Source organism: Choloepus didactylus, chromosome 18, assembly GCF_015220235.1.
Source record: "Choloepus didactylus isolate mChoDid1 chromosome 18, mChoDid1.pri, whole genome shotgun sequence".
NCBI classification, from domain to species: Eukaryota; Metazoa; Chordata; class Mammalia; order Pilosa; family Megalonychidae; genus Choloepus; species Choloepus didactylus.
In genome coordinates this window covers 47,391,160-47,406,777 of record NC_051324.1, presented here as the reverse complement: position 1 = coordinate 47,406,777, position 15,618 = coordinate 47,391,160, and the positions used below count along the sequence as shown (strand labels likewise).

The following is a 15,618-nucleotide window of genomic DNA, read 5'->3' as shown; positions in this document are numbered from 1 at the left end:
TTTTTTCCCTCAAGAACTTAAAAATTATAAGCATTTCTTTCCCAATTCCTGGTATTACTTTCAATGTAACATTAAAAAAAGAAACTGTGCTGATTTCTAAATCTCAAGTTTGTTTTAGATAATACTTTAACAAATGTATCATTTTACTAAAGCAAAGAATAAGTAGTGGTTCTAAGAACTTGGTTATAATATTAATATTGTAAATATTTTAATTTTCATTTTTCACAATATTACAAAAAAAGTCTTCAGAATTGGACTACTGCCAGAATATAACTTTGTCAAGCCCCTTGTTAAACTTAGAACATATGAGTCCCCTGCTTCTAAAGTAAATAAACATTTTAGATTCCTTGGTAAGCACTGCCTTGACAATTCTCAAACAAATTTTCTAAAGGTATAAATGATAAATTTAACTTAAGGTGGCCTACCATAATTCAACCATGAGTAAAGGTTTATGTAGACACAAAATCCTGCATTCACATAAATTCTTGTTTGTATAAAGAAGGATCTGTATATATAGATATAAATACATATGTATGTCAGTATGTATATGTACATACATGTCCACATGTATACCCTCTGAAGACTTCCTATCTATTTAGAAATACATATTCAAAGACCAAGTGAGATCATCAAATCAATTTCCAATAGCTAAGGAGAGGAATATGAAATTTTTCATACCTGCTATGCTGTCGTGCAACTCTTTATTCTTTATTATCTCTGTCAGCTACTACTAGGTGCCTAGTAGACAAATGTTAGTCCTAGTCCTGAACATTTATTTCTATTTGGAATTATTTTGAGTCTAGCTTTCCAGAACTGCTTGACAATGCTGTCCTGATATGTTGGCCTTGTACCTTGGAGTGAGGGTTGGAATAAGGGGTAGTGGAGAGGAAACCTTATGGAGGGACACTTGGCACCTTTTCTGAAAGAAGCCTCTCTTAATTCTTTTCCTGCACTTGCACAAATGTAACTTCAAAAGACCCCTTTTCCATTCTGAGCAATATGTATGCATTACCAGAAGCAGTGTCTTTTGTTGCCAGAAGCTATATTCACAAGCAGTTTTTGCTGCACGCATCAACTTTCACTGTATTCTTAGGAAATCTTTCTTTTATGTCAGTTCTAGACATCAGTTAAACAGAACCCCTTAAAGAACAGATGTACTGAAGAAATACATCAATTTGCTATTTGTTAGTTTGGGGGTGTCTGTCCTATGGGCTTTCTAGCCAAAGGCTTATATGTTTCCCAAGAGAAATTTACTTTCATGAGAGAAGAAACTTGAGGCAAATCACTGCTGTTAGACCCTGAAGTTAGAGACACTGGTTTGCTGTCCTTCTGTACATATGAAGGAAAAGCCCAGTTACAGAAACACTGGTGCTTCCAATCCATCTCGCATTCTCTCCCAGTGTGAAAATTACAAACGAAACCAAATTTTTCTCTGTCAATAGAATGTGTATGATTACAGCGGTTCATATTTTCACTCTAATGATGGGCTCCACATTTAATTGTGAGATTTATTAGATATTGTATATTGCTGTGTACATGCAAAACAGTTAATTGACATATAAAATGCTGGTTGTTTATTCTGACACTGATGATCATATTTCTTAATTTGAAACAAAAAACATTTGGGGGAAAATGTATTTTGCTTCCTCCAAATAAGAAATTAATAAATTCAATGTGACAAATAAAAAGGACTGAAAAAAAATATTGATTTATGTATGTGAAGCAGGGGGAGAAAATAAAGATGCTTTTTTTTTTTAAAGTCCATAATTCCCCATTCTGCTGGAAACAAGAGAGTTGATTGCCAGCTTTGTTTGATTTCACAGAGATCTCATACGAGGCTGGGTTCATAAACAGGTGAAATGATGGAGTTTATTGCAACGCACATCAACACTGAAACTAAATAACTGTGTTGCCATCTCAGCCCCGCTGAAAGACGGATGGTAAACTTGACCTGCCGCTGGTTACTATCCGATTGCCATTTTTTATTCCCCCCTTGGGCCCGCCCCCCCCAGGCTGAGCCACGTTGAGTAAATGCATGTGCACGGTCAGGTCAGGCCCCAGGATCGGGTGAAACTCGGTTCACATTTGCATACAGGCGGAGTCTCACAATGCAAGCCCATCTGTTCCCGTCTCAGAGTACAAATCGAGTGTCACCCAACTCACTGCAAACGACAGCAGCATGGCCATTAGATGGAGGAACACTCAGCTCAGGTTACGGATATGGAACTGCTGATTTGGGTTTAAATACCTGATAACTGAAAACTTTTCATTATATGTGAACAAAGAATGAACTTTGAACTGCTCAGGAGATACCCTCTCCCCGCATCGGGCACCCCCAGTTCTATCCATTACTAATACTTAACTGCTATATTTTCCACTGTCTCTATTTTTGTGTAAAAATTAGCCAGGCTGAATGTCACAATGTGCTAAATAATTGCTTTTTTTTTTTTTTGAAGGGGGAAGGGTAAGGGGTGGAGCAGCAAGGGATGTTGTAAACAGAAAATGAACTCTGAACTCTATATGCCCTCAAAGGTCATTAATATCATGGCAATGTTGTTCCTTGAACTTCTAAATTTTACCAGGGTGGAAATTTTAGTTGCTAGAGTTTAACCAAAGTGTGAACTTCCCCAGCCCTTTATCTCTTCCTCCCAACCCATTCAGTCAAGTGAGGCACCTGTCTCCTAGAATCTTCTCCACTCACACGCATGTGTATTCCAAATAGTTTATCAATCATGACCAGAACCAGAGATTATTTTCTGTTAAAATTTGGCAAGTACTTTAAAGTTTACAGACAGAAATCACATACATTTTGACCCAAAGAAACAGAATTGTTCAAGAAGAAGCCCTAGGATAATAAGCCAATCTAAGCACTGGGCATCATAGATAGAAGGAAATTTGTGAGCAAAAATAATGGGTAGGCTTTCCTCAAATATTTCTTGTCCTATTTTATGGCAATTATCTATTCTATGAAAATCTTTCTAAGACACAAGTATCTGGGGTTTGGCTACTTGTACTGTTTATATTTGAAATATTCCTGTATTCTGTTACATACTTAACATTAAAATACTTTTCAGCCAGTAGCCAGCCCAGTTTGGTTGGGCCCCAGTGGATGTGTGGTTGCATGCCCATACACAAAAGCTCCAGTGTAGAATGGAAAACACAGACTCTCCAGCTTTCCTTTTACTGATTATGCCTCTTGGTTTCCAATCCATAACAGTGTTACTATGTGAGCTGCAAACATAATACCCAATTGGATGGAAAAAAAATATTTTTAAATAGCTATGAAAACTTTCTTGATTTGCCTTAAGGAATTATATGAAAAAAAAATGTGTCTTGTATATGTTTCTGTTCCTTAAAACAATTACTAAAATATAATGTTTTGGGATTACACATGGAATCCAGAATGTTTAAAGGCCATTGGGCCTTAAAGGACATGTCTCCCCGGCCAGAATTTCTTCATCACTATGTGAAACTGTGTTCTTATTGTTTGTCCTTTAAAAATAACACCAGGGTAAAGAAAAGATTTGAGGGCTTTTTTCTTTTTTCATCCCATGCGAAAGCTTATGGTCAACCTTTATGGAAGTTCTACAAGCATTAAAAGAGAGAATAGACCTTTTGTTTCAGAAGAATGACCAACACAAGGGTGAATTTGGGTTCTACTTTGTCAAGTTTAAGGCGAAACTGGATTCAAGAAAGAAAGGCGAAAGAGAGAGATGGACACCCCCAAACAACTTTCTTAGCTGTCTCCCCATTGCCTCCAATCTTAAACTTATAATATTTTATTATTATCCTGTAAACAAACCAGAAATTTACATTAGAGCACAATGTGGCAGTGTGATCTCATAGAGATGGGCTGTTTATCTGCATTCCATGCAGCTGAATGTCTTGTGTGTATCATCAGCAACAAAGCAGAAGAAACCAACAAGCAGGAAATATATATAATACTGGAGGTTTTCTTTCTGTCCACATCAGGAGAAAATGTCCAACTGAGGTAATGTAACTGCTTTAATTCTACATCTCTAAAGGGATATGAATGAGAAAGATTCTACTTATTTCAAAATGATAAAATAACTTGCTTTCTAGAAATATTGGTCAGTTGGTTTCTTGTTATGCAGTCTTGGGGTGGGGGTGGGGGTGGGGTAGGTGAACAGGAACCAAACCTTGAACTTAATTTCCCCTTTGAACTCATGACCTTTGACAAGATTCCCCATGCGTTCCCCTTCAGACAAATTTCATCACAATTATAGTCCCTTCCACTTGAGTTAAAGATACATAATCATTGATTTGACCTAATTACCTGATACATCCCTTTCTTTGCAAGGTAAAAGCTAAATATGTGAACAGAAGCTGATCTGTGAGGTTCTGATAGTCAATTTTTATTCTAATTATCATAAAACACTTTCAGTCCTACTCTATTTTTCTCAAGTTTTCTTTTGGCCCCTTCCCTGAGCTCACTATTGCTTCAAATTCAACAATGCCCCCTAGGTTTCAAGCTGCTTGGCAACAGACCTTCAAATGCATTATGCACGACATGTTCAAAGTGTCATTTTTAAACAAAAAAACTAAAGACTAACTCTGCATTAGAAAGTCGTCACTAATCCCTGTCTTTCATGAAAAAGTATTCTGAGGAGATAAAAGACTGGAAACTAGGAAGTTTCCACAAGTTTCTGAAATTATCTGACTTCTTAGAAACAATCTATTATGATTCAGACTGTCTCCTAATAATTTACAAACTTCAGGTTTTAAAGCAGACATAGGCAATATCAATGGAGTTAGTATAAAGCAGTTTAAATTACGGAGGATTGTCGTTTTTAAAGGGAGTAACGTGTATGTAGTGCATGTGTTGGGGGTTTGTGTGTTTGTAGGTGTCTGCTAAGTTTAGTAGAACAAATCCTGAACAAAGACTTTAATGAGAAAGCTTACATCATGGAATACATTTTTTTAAAAAATCAAATATATGATTTAAAAGCAAATCCAGAGTTGATAGAAACTATATAAGATGACCTTAAAAATGAATTTGTGAGTATTTCTCTCTACTTCAAATTACATTTTTAAAAGGAATAAACCAAAACCTCAGAGGGTTTTCATTATCTTGTCTTAGACAATTGAAAAATAAAGATCAATTGCAAAAAGTTAAACAGAGAAAAGTAAGCAAAGAAAAGATTGTTTTCACTTCTTTATGTCATAGTTTATATTCAGGGGCATCACGTTCTCTCTGAAGTGAAATGAAATGACAGTCACTTTGACTTTATGTCATTTTTGTATCTCATATCACTACTGCCTCCAAACATAACAGACATTATAGGTGGAAGGGGACAAAAGGCCTGGAAAGAACACACCTATGAGGTCCAAATCACCTGCTCTTTTTTTGCTGTAGCTATTTCTGTCCTCTCACAACAATTAAACAAGACTGAAAGAAAAAGTAATCCCTCATCTGACCACCATGGCAGGCCAGCATTCTGAGTTTTATTCTCAGAAATTAGTTTTGATTATACTTTGAAACCAAAGGTCTAAGCAAACAGGAAAGAAAAAAATGTGGATAAACTCTCTAAGTAGGAAATTATGACAGTGTGCATAAGGCTTGTCATGAGGCAAGTCTTTAGAAGACTAATGCTTTACAATGTCAAGTGTAATTAGGGTTGGACAGATACCACAAAGTAGACTAGAAGAGTCCCATGATGCTGGGCCATTAGGTAAAGTTTCTAAAGGAGACAAGATGAGCCTTCTACCTTCCTTTACTTGCAGAAGTACAAGAATGTTAGAGGACTCTGCAGAATACTAGAAAAATGCCCGATCTCTACTCCTACTTCTGCCGAAGGGCCTGAGGTATACCCAAGGAAGTCACAGAACTTCCTTAATGAAAGCAGTTTGTAGCCTGATGGCTGGGATCCATGTTAAAATCACATCATTTACTTACAAAAACATTGCTTCTAATTTTTGTTTGGCTATCATAAGGACCTTTATCAATATATATTAATATTGGTATACCAGGCAACACTGCAGGAGACAGAGAAATGGGATGCCCATTCTGCAAAATACTGAATTTGGAATTATTTGTTCTGAGCCTCAAGACAGTTTAATGGCACAAAAATGGATTGATAAACAGTAACAATGTACCACACCAACACTAGGGGTCAATAAGAAGGGGGATAAGGTGTACGGGATGTTTTGGGTTTTCTTTTTTTTAATTTTTATTTATTTATTTATTTATTTATTTATTTATTTTGAATAGTGAAAATGTTCTAAAATTGATCGTGGTGATGAATGCACAGCTATGTGACGATACAGTGAACCAATGATTGTATACTTTGGATGGATTGTATAGTACGTGAATGTATCTCAATAAAAGTGCATTTAAAAAAAAATGGATGGCTAGCAAAATATAACTAAAAGAAATTGCCCTCACTTGCAGGTCAAAATTCTATGTTTGAGGGGTGTTATGGGTTGAACTGTGTCCCTCAAAAAGATATGTTGAAGTCTTAACCCCCAGTACCTCAGAATGTGACCATACTTGGAAACAGGGTCATTGCAGATGTGATCAGTTAAGTTGGATGAGGTCATACTGGAGTAGAGTGAGCCCTTAATCCAGTATGATTGGTGTCCTTATAAGAAGAGGCTCAGGGACAGAGACACACAGTGGGGGAAGGCCATGTGGAAACAGAAGCAGATACTGGAGTTGTGCAGCTATAAGCCATGGAATGTCAGGGACTGCCAGCCACCAGAAGCCAGGAGGAGGCAAGGAAGAACTCTTCCCTAGAGTCATTGGAAAAAGTACAATGCAGCTGACACTCTGATTTTAGACTTCCAGCCTCCAGAACTGTGAGCAAATACATTTCGGTAGTTTTTAAGCCACCAAGTTTGTGGTAATTTCTTACAGCAGCTCTCAGAAACTAATACAAAGAGTAAATGAGTGTTTTGCATTCATATAGTAATTTTAGGATTGACACAAACAGGGATAGAAATGCTGGAGTTGAATATTTAGAAAAAGAAGGATAAATGTTGTATTCCTGGGGTGGGGGCTGTGAGGCTGTGCAATGATCTTCTACAGTCAAGATTCTTAATGTGGTATCTGTGAACACCCTGAAATTGTATGCAAATGTGCCTCTGTGATTGTCAGTGCATGCTCATTTTCACGGGTAGAAGAACCACTGCTCCACAGTGATAAGAAAAGGAATAAAAGCACACACAAAAAATTATTACAATTTCCAAAGCAAATATGTTGGAAGCCAACTAACAGCCATCCTCTCTCACTTAGAACAGTTTTCAAACTTTTTAAAAGTGATTGCCCCAACTGTAAGTTTTTTATCAGATGCCAGGATATATGTATATTAACTTGTAATACACACACACACACCACCACTAATCCATTAATATTAGTAAAGTTTAATTTCTTTCTCATATATTTATATATATACTCACACATATATATGCATACATATACATATATACATATACATACCTATATTCTAATATTTTCTTCTCATCTTCTGGTCTATCCCCTCTTCCTCTAGTATCCCCCTTATAATCAATTCAACAAACAGCAATTTGAGCAGTCTTTCAGAAATGCAAATTATATCACGATGCTATCTTACCTAAAACTAACTAGCTGCTTTCTATGATATGCAAAATAAACTCCAAATGCCTTAGTATGGTTTAAAAGGCCCTCCATGATTTAGTCCTTTCTGCCTCTTCAAACTCTCTCCTAAAATCCCGTCTCACGCAGCTCTGGATACACAGCTGTCTTGCTTATTCCTTGAACTCTCCAAGACGGTTCCTACCTCAGAGGCTCTCCCTTGGCTGTTCCTTCCGCCTGGAATGCTCCCCCCTCAGATCTCTGAATGGCTTAATCCCTCACTTTACTCACCCTGTCTCAAAGGGTTCCACCACTATCCTTTTTAATTGTTCTCTATCCTTGCACCTTCCTGTCTTCTTTGTTTGTTTGTTTCGTAGGATTTACCAAGGCCTGACATTATAGTATATGCCTCCCCAGAGAAATGTAAGCTTCATGTGGTCAGAGACTTGGTTGGTTTGCATTTCTGTCCCCGGCACCTAGAATAAGGCCTAGCACGTAGTAGTTCCTCGGTATAAATGGAAAAAAGAACAGTCAAAGCAACTGAAAGACATGTCAACTGCTGTTCATTTGAAATGAACCTCAAAACAATGTTCATATAATGGAGGCTACCACACTAAGATGAACTATCCATCAAAGACAGCTAAAAATCAGCTCTTTCTTCTCTCAACAACCAGAAAGCATATCTTCCTTATGGTATGTATCACTGTTTATTTTGCACCATGCTTATCTGCATGCAGATCTGACCTCCCCTAGTAGCTTGTGTGGGAAAAATCTCAATCTGATCCTTCCTCTTATCCCTCACCACATCCAACATGTAGCAGGTGCCCAGCCCCTGGGTTGTCAGTCATACCCTTGATGTAGGATACTGAGCCTGTGCAAGAGCAAGGGGTGCCAGCCCCTTGGCACCACTCAGCACACAGATGGATGTTCATAGGTACTCATCTGTTGAAGAAAAAGACTTGTGCTGGAAATAAATCTATGAAAAATCACCAATCCCTTCTATGATAATGAAGGAAAAAACTATCTCAGTGTCAATAAGATAAAAGAATGATGAACACAAATAAAGATTGAAGTTAGCTTATCAGGTGACCTTCATTTCTTTTTTTAGAGGTGAATTCCAAACAGAAGTAGAAATAACACAAATATGGCATTTAAATAATAATGTTTAGTACAGATACTGTATCTTAAAAAATTAAGAAATCAAGCTATGCAATAGAAGCAATTTTAAGGATAAGGCAAAGGCAGTGCTCAAAGATTGAGACTAAGCAAAGCATTATTTTGTACTTAGACCAGTAGGTTAGTCTTAGGAAATGTCCATAAAAGCCTCCTTTTGAAAGAAACTGAAATCTATTTGGACATTAATAATTTTCATGTACCAAAAATTAGATTAACCCTGAAAACAAATAAATATAGGTAAGTCACTTAACTTTTCTTTTCCTTAGTATCCTCATCTGTAAACTGAAAATACTAAAGTAACTTCTTCAAGTGTATTCAAGGTCTGAAATATTACAATTCTATGAGGCAAATAAGAATCCAGTTGGATATTTCAGGATGCTTATGTGTTTTATGCAAATTACAACCAAGATCAGAACAAATATTAAACTCTCATGAGACATTAACTTAGAAGTATTATAAAAGTCAGCAAAAACAGAGAAACAAATAGTAGAGTAGAAGCAGGACCTGAAGTACTTCAAGAATAAAATTAAATGGAATTCAATCAAGAAAAAAATGCAACCAACAGGTCTGGGATAAAAATAATCCAAAATACAAATATCAATAAAAAGGAAGGGTTAAGAAAGTATAATACTTATAAAGATCTTGTGGCAACAGAGAAGGGAAAATGAGATTGCAATATGACACACCAGGAAAAACAATGATTTTTAGATTTCATATACAGTGCCACAACTCATAATGACCTGGGAAGGCATTCATATTTCTATATCTTTATGTAAGACTTGCCATATCGCAACAGGACCACTGGTCCATCTCTTTACTATGCTGGCCCCGAAAGTGAACAGGTGTTTCAGAGGAAAACTCTACTCTCACAAACCCAAATCCAGTAATACACCTAATGCAATATTGTTTCAAGAACATCATTTCTTCTTGACCTCAGATGGCAATTATTTTCTAGCCTAAGCAAGAGGCTGGCTAAGTTTGATTTCATGCTGGTGTCCCACTTAAGAGATCCCACTTAAGTAACATCAAGGCTGCTATCTTCATTCACTTGACTTTTCTGACACTCTAAAATACTTACACAATTTGCTGTCAACACTATCACTATTAGAAATCAGGCAACAGTTCTCATGAGTTTGGAATTATTGGTCTAATATAAATGGTTATATTTGTACTAGTAACTGTTCTTTCACAAAATCTTTGCTTTCTTAAAAAGTATGGGTTTTCTTTTATGAGCCTAAATATTTCCAAAGACCTGAGCAACCCCAATTTGTTATAAATTATCATCTTGAAGTAAAAAACAAAAAGGAAAAATGAACCTTTAAAGTTTGAATGAGACTATAAATATAAAGCATGGTAGGAACAATCTTTTAATAGAAATTCTCTAGAAAAAATGAGCTCTTGGACTTTGTCATCAATGGTTCTCTGACAAAACGAAAAAAAGGAAATAAAAGAAATAGACTGAAACAGCGAAAGGCAGGTAATCAGCAGTACGGAATCAGAACTTTGTCTCAGTAGTTTCCAGTCTCCTGCAGGACCAAATCATCTTTGGAAAAGATCTTTACATGACACATCCTTTCTATAGCCCTGAAGTAGACAATTTAAGGGTATGGAAGAGTATGAAAGAGACAATGGGATGTCCCCCCAAATCCCTTCTCCCCTTCATCCTGGGCACATAGTCATCCAGGTTTACTGTGTTTCACACAGTCTCCACTGCAGCTAGGTGTGATCATGTGACAAGACTCTTGCCAATGAAATGTGAACAGAAATGATGTCATGCAAATTCTTAGTCATATATTTATAGTTTAGTCTTCATCCTAACTAAAACAAAGAACTTCAACTGGAGTTGAAAAGTAAGGCTTGGAGGGATTTCAATGATTTGTGAATTAAAATGGCAAGGAGGTAAAATAAATGAGGAATACATACAAAATAACCCAGAAACAAAGATAAAGCCAATAGCAAAGAAGAATGAGTTTCCTATAATGGTGTCCACCACCAGGAAACGGTATCTTGTGAACCAAAAATAACCAAGCAATAATTCAAAAATATGCCATCAGGAAAAACCAGTCTTGCGTATGAATTAAATGATCTTATAGGTTCTTTGTGTACCTTTTAAAAAAATCCTGTAAATCAATTCTGGGGGCTAAATAAATCAATGATGTTGCCTTAAATTTAAACCAATACTTCTTCAAGAATATATTTCAAAAGTAAAAAATTTCCTTTACTATTCTGGAAATAAAATTGTTATAAAAACCTATTTCATGGTAGAAACTCATGGTGCCCAGCACACTTATAAAAATAAAATAACAAAAATAGATTTTGTCTGAACTTTGTAGCTACTAAAAATATAGTAACAGTTATTGTAGTGTAGAAAAGAAAGTAAGTTTCTCTTAAATATCTAAAGGCAAATGAAGCACAGACAGAAAGAAAAAATAATGCAAGCTTTTTATCAAAAGAAAAAGCATTTCTTGTTATCTGTAATAATAGCAGATAAAAGAATAATAATAAATAAAATTCATAGATACTTCAAAACTCTTACTCTTATTCAGCCCTGTTATCATGCTAGTCAAGAAGGAGTAGAAGGCAGTGATTTATCAAACTCATTACATATCTAATTTTTCTGTTTCTAGGGAAAAATCTGTGGATATAGGCCTAGGCCACCCAAGGCAATGGCAGGCATCCAGATAATGACAACCTTGGCAGGTGAAGTCTTGGAATTTTTCCAATTTCTTTTTTCCTTTGGAGAATGTGATACTACTCAGTAAAAACAGTTAGCAAGCTGCAGCAGGGTGGAGAGAAAGAGGCAAGAGACCTAAATAATCAATAACCCAACCAGATTATGGAAAGAGCTACCCATTTAAATAGGTTTTCCATTTATGATTTACCCCAAAACAAAAAATTGTTTCTTAAGAAACCATTTAGGTCAGTTCCTTAGCTCCCTAGGTGTAAACATACAAACTGGTCAAAACAGAGAAAGGTTGGCCACCCTATTTTAAAAGATTTTCAAGGGACACTTTTCCACATTCATCTTTGGTGGTCCAATTCATCCCTGTGCTTCATTATTTTTAAAGATAAAATGCTCTCTCCAATTGATCCCTTTTTTTTCTTTCTTTCCAATGACATGGAAAGGTCCTCACCACTGCTCACCAATACTATGGCAAGAGTCTCCTAACCTTGTTTCTAATCCTCCCATCACAGGATCTTCCCAAAACATAATCAATCATGTCAATATATGCTTTTTAAAAAAATTTCATGGATGCCTACCACCTACAAAACAAAGTTTAAACATAGTCTCCATAATTCATACCCAAACTCTTTCCTGCCTTATCTCCTCCTGCTCCCACTGACACCCAACTACTGAAATCCACCTAAGAAAGCCCTTTAAATGTCTCTTTTTCATATCTTTGCTCATGTTTCATTATCTGCCTGAATTATCTTTCTCTCATTTCTAACTGTTGACTGTCCTTCAAGACCCACTTTCTTCTTGAAGTTTTCTTAGAATTTCCCACTCAAAATTGTTCTTAACAACTGTAAGATAATAAATTTGTGTGTGTGTGTGTGTTTAAAGATTGTTCTTACACTTCTTTGTTCTCTTAGCACATTATAAAACTTGCCATTTTTTACCTTCATTACAGTTGCATACAAAACTATTTCTAAGCCACTGGATGGCAGGGATAGTCTTGCTTTCCCCTTTATTTCCTGGCCCAGAGAGTGCAGTCTCAGGAAATGTTTGCTGAATTGTATTATGTATATTTGTGTATGCATGTTTATTTAGTACTCTTTCATTTTATATGTGGTTAATTTGGGGAGGCATATTAAAATCTATCATAAAGGGAAGTTATTCATAATTATACTCAAGATACAACAGAAAGAGTGGCCTGCGTATTTATTTCTAACTTTGTTACTTCAAGGCCTTGGCCATGGTTGTCACAATATTTGTGAGCCTGTGTTCTGCTGTATAAAGTGGGAATAGTACTACATGCCCTCAAACAATTGCTGGAAGAGTAAATGAAATAATAATATGTGAAAATGCTCTGTAAGCTGTTAGATTTATAAAACATAAGGCAGATTCCTTATGATGTGACAACACTGTTTGCAAAGAAGGAAATCATTCTTGACTGGAAGAGTTTATGAAGACAAACATCTGGCTCTCTCTCTGTTCCTCAAAAACAAAACAAAACAACAACCAAACAACACTCTTTTTCAAGATTTTAGTTTTTGCATGAAAAACTATTTGGCTGTGATGAGATATCACATAAAAGCTGACAGTATGCAAGTGTACAGAATTGGAAAAGGTGAGAACGATGTGAATGCCCACGTTCCCGTGGGGACTTAGCATCTTCAAAGGGTCCAAACTGAAATATAAGTGTCCTTGGGCTATTTTCCCAGTAGGCGAGTAACCCAGATATCAGGTGGAACCATCTATAAGTGATTGATACCACCTCCCAGTTGTTTCTGCTATGCAGTAGTGTATGAATGCCATTGGCCACACTCAGTAACAAGGTTAATGTTTCAGCATCCCCAGTCTTCAGTCAGCAAATACAAAGTATCAGCTCTACCCTTACTAGGAGTTTCAAGCCCCCATCTGATGGAGTATATCTAATGGGGTATTAGCCTGAATCTGAGTTTTTATTTATCTATTATTAAATACTGATTAATACCTGGTATTGTTTTCAGTGTGGTGGAGGCTTAGATAGGCTCTGTCCTCTAACATTCCTGAGATTCTGCCATTTTTGCTCTTCTTGGGAAAATACTTTTTGTTGATCAAAAAGTCATCTAAAAAGTTAAGTCAACATATTTTTTATATATTTTTTAAATTTAATTTTATTGATATTGTTCACATACATGCAATCATCCAAAGCTCCAAAGTGTACAATCAATTGCCCACAGTACCATCATACAGCTGTGCATCCATCAACCACAGTTAATTTTTGTTCAATTTTTAGAACATTTTCATTACTCCAAGAAAGAAATAGAGACAAAAAAGAAAACTCAAATCCTCTCATACTTCTAACCACCACCACCCCCCTCCATTATTGACTCATAGTATTGGCATAGCACATTTGTTACTGTTGATGAAGGAATGTTAAAATACTATTAACTGTAGTACATAGTTTACAATAGGTATATTTTTCCCTATATACTCCTCTATCATTAACTTCTAGTCATAGTGTCATACATTTGTTCTAGTATGATTTCTAATATTTGTACAGTTAATCATGGACATTGTCCACCACAAGATTCACTGTTCCATACATTCCCATATTTTAATCTCCAACTTTCCTTCTGGTGACATATGTGACTCTAAGCTTCCCCTTTCCACCACATTCACACACCATTCAGCACTGTTAGTTGTTCTCACAATAACGTGCTACTGTCACCTCTGTCCATTTCCAAACACTTAAGTTCAACCTAGTTAAACATTCTGTTCATAATAAGTCAACATATTTTACCACTGATAAATGGTTTGCAACCAGGAAATAGAGAGTATTGATAAATGAAATAAAGAAAAATTTTTTAAATTTCTCAGGAACAGGCCTTTCTTAATATTTGTGTAAATAAACTGTTATCCATTAGGAATGTGTTTGACTACAAGACTCAGAAAAGCTGACTTATGGTGGCTTAAACAAACATGAATTCACTTTTCTCACAGATTGGGAAGGCCAGAGAAAGGCAGTCATAGTCTGGCGAGGCTGCATAAGGATGCTTTCAGGGACCCAGTTTCTTCCTTTCTGCTCTGCTCACCCCTATGCTCACAGCTTCACTTTGCAAAGGCTGCTCACCTCTAGGCAGCAATTTATTACAAAGTTACAGAAATCAGCATGGTACTGACATGAGGACAGACATACAGACCTATGGAATCAAAATGAGAGTACAGAAATAAACCCTCACACCTATGGCCAACTAACTTTTGACAAGGATGCCAAGTCCACTCAGTAGGGAAAGAATAGTCACATTCCAGGCAGGAAGAAGGTAAAGGAACAAAAGGGAAAGGCAAAGATAGATAGACGAAGGGCTTTATGAGAATTTTTTTTTTTTTTTTTTTTTTTTTGAAGCAGCACATCCTCTAGTGACTTCACCTTACATCCCAATGGTCAGAACTGTGTCTCATGGCCACTTTAGTGCAAGGTTGTCTAGGAAGGCAAATATTTTCGGCTGGTCGTGCAATCAGAGTCTGTAAGTAACAAATAAGGGGGAATGGATGCTGGTAAACAACTAGCAGAGCCTGTCGAAACATGAAAGAGGGAAGATAATAAAATCACTAAGTTTACAGAAAACAATAAAACAAAGCTTGAGTAAAAAAAAGTCAAGTTAATGTGGACAAAGTGTGGAATGCATCATTGGGCAAAGAAATGGCAGATGAGCTCCAATGTGGTTAAGTGTTAGCTAATGTCTTTTTAGTACTGGGAAAATATATAAGAAATTGTACTCACAGAATCCAAACTATATTTAAAAGATTATGGACACTCAACAATTAAAACCAAAGAAAAGTTTCTCACTTAGGTCATTAGAAAGTGGTCCTTGAAGGCATTAGTGTAATGAGCTGCTCTGGGCAAACAAGGCACAAAATCAGAGGCATTATAATAAAAAGCATTGTGATCTTTACTTTTAAATTTATTTAACAAGCATTCATTGAGCACTTCTATATGAAAAGCACCATGCCTGATACTGGAAGCCAGAGGAGGATGCAGAATACAAAGTAGAATTAGACAATATCACTACCTTCAAAAGAAATTGTAATGAACATGCAAAAACCAGTGGTATTTCTATACATTAGTGATGAACAATCCAAGAGGAAATCAAGAAAAAATTCAATTCACAATAGCAACTGAAAGAATCAAATATCTAGGAATAAATTTAACCAAAAATAT

General features: G+C 36.1%; 1 protein-coding gene across 2 annotated transcripts in view; it reads right to left on the bottom strand.

The window, feature by feature from the left end:
- SKAP1 (src kinase associated phosphoprotein 1) overlaps positions 1-15,618 on the bottom strand; it is a 294,181-nt gene that overhangs the window by 163,207 nt on the left and 115,356 nt on the right. The gene's annotated exons all lie outside the window — the stretch shown is intronic.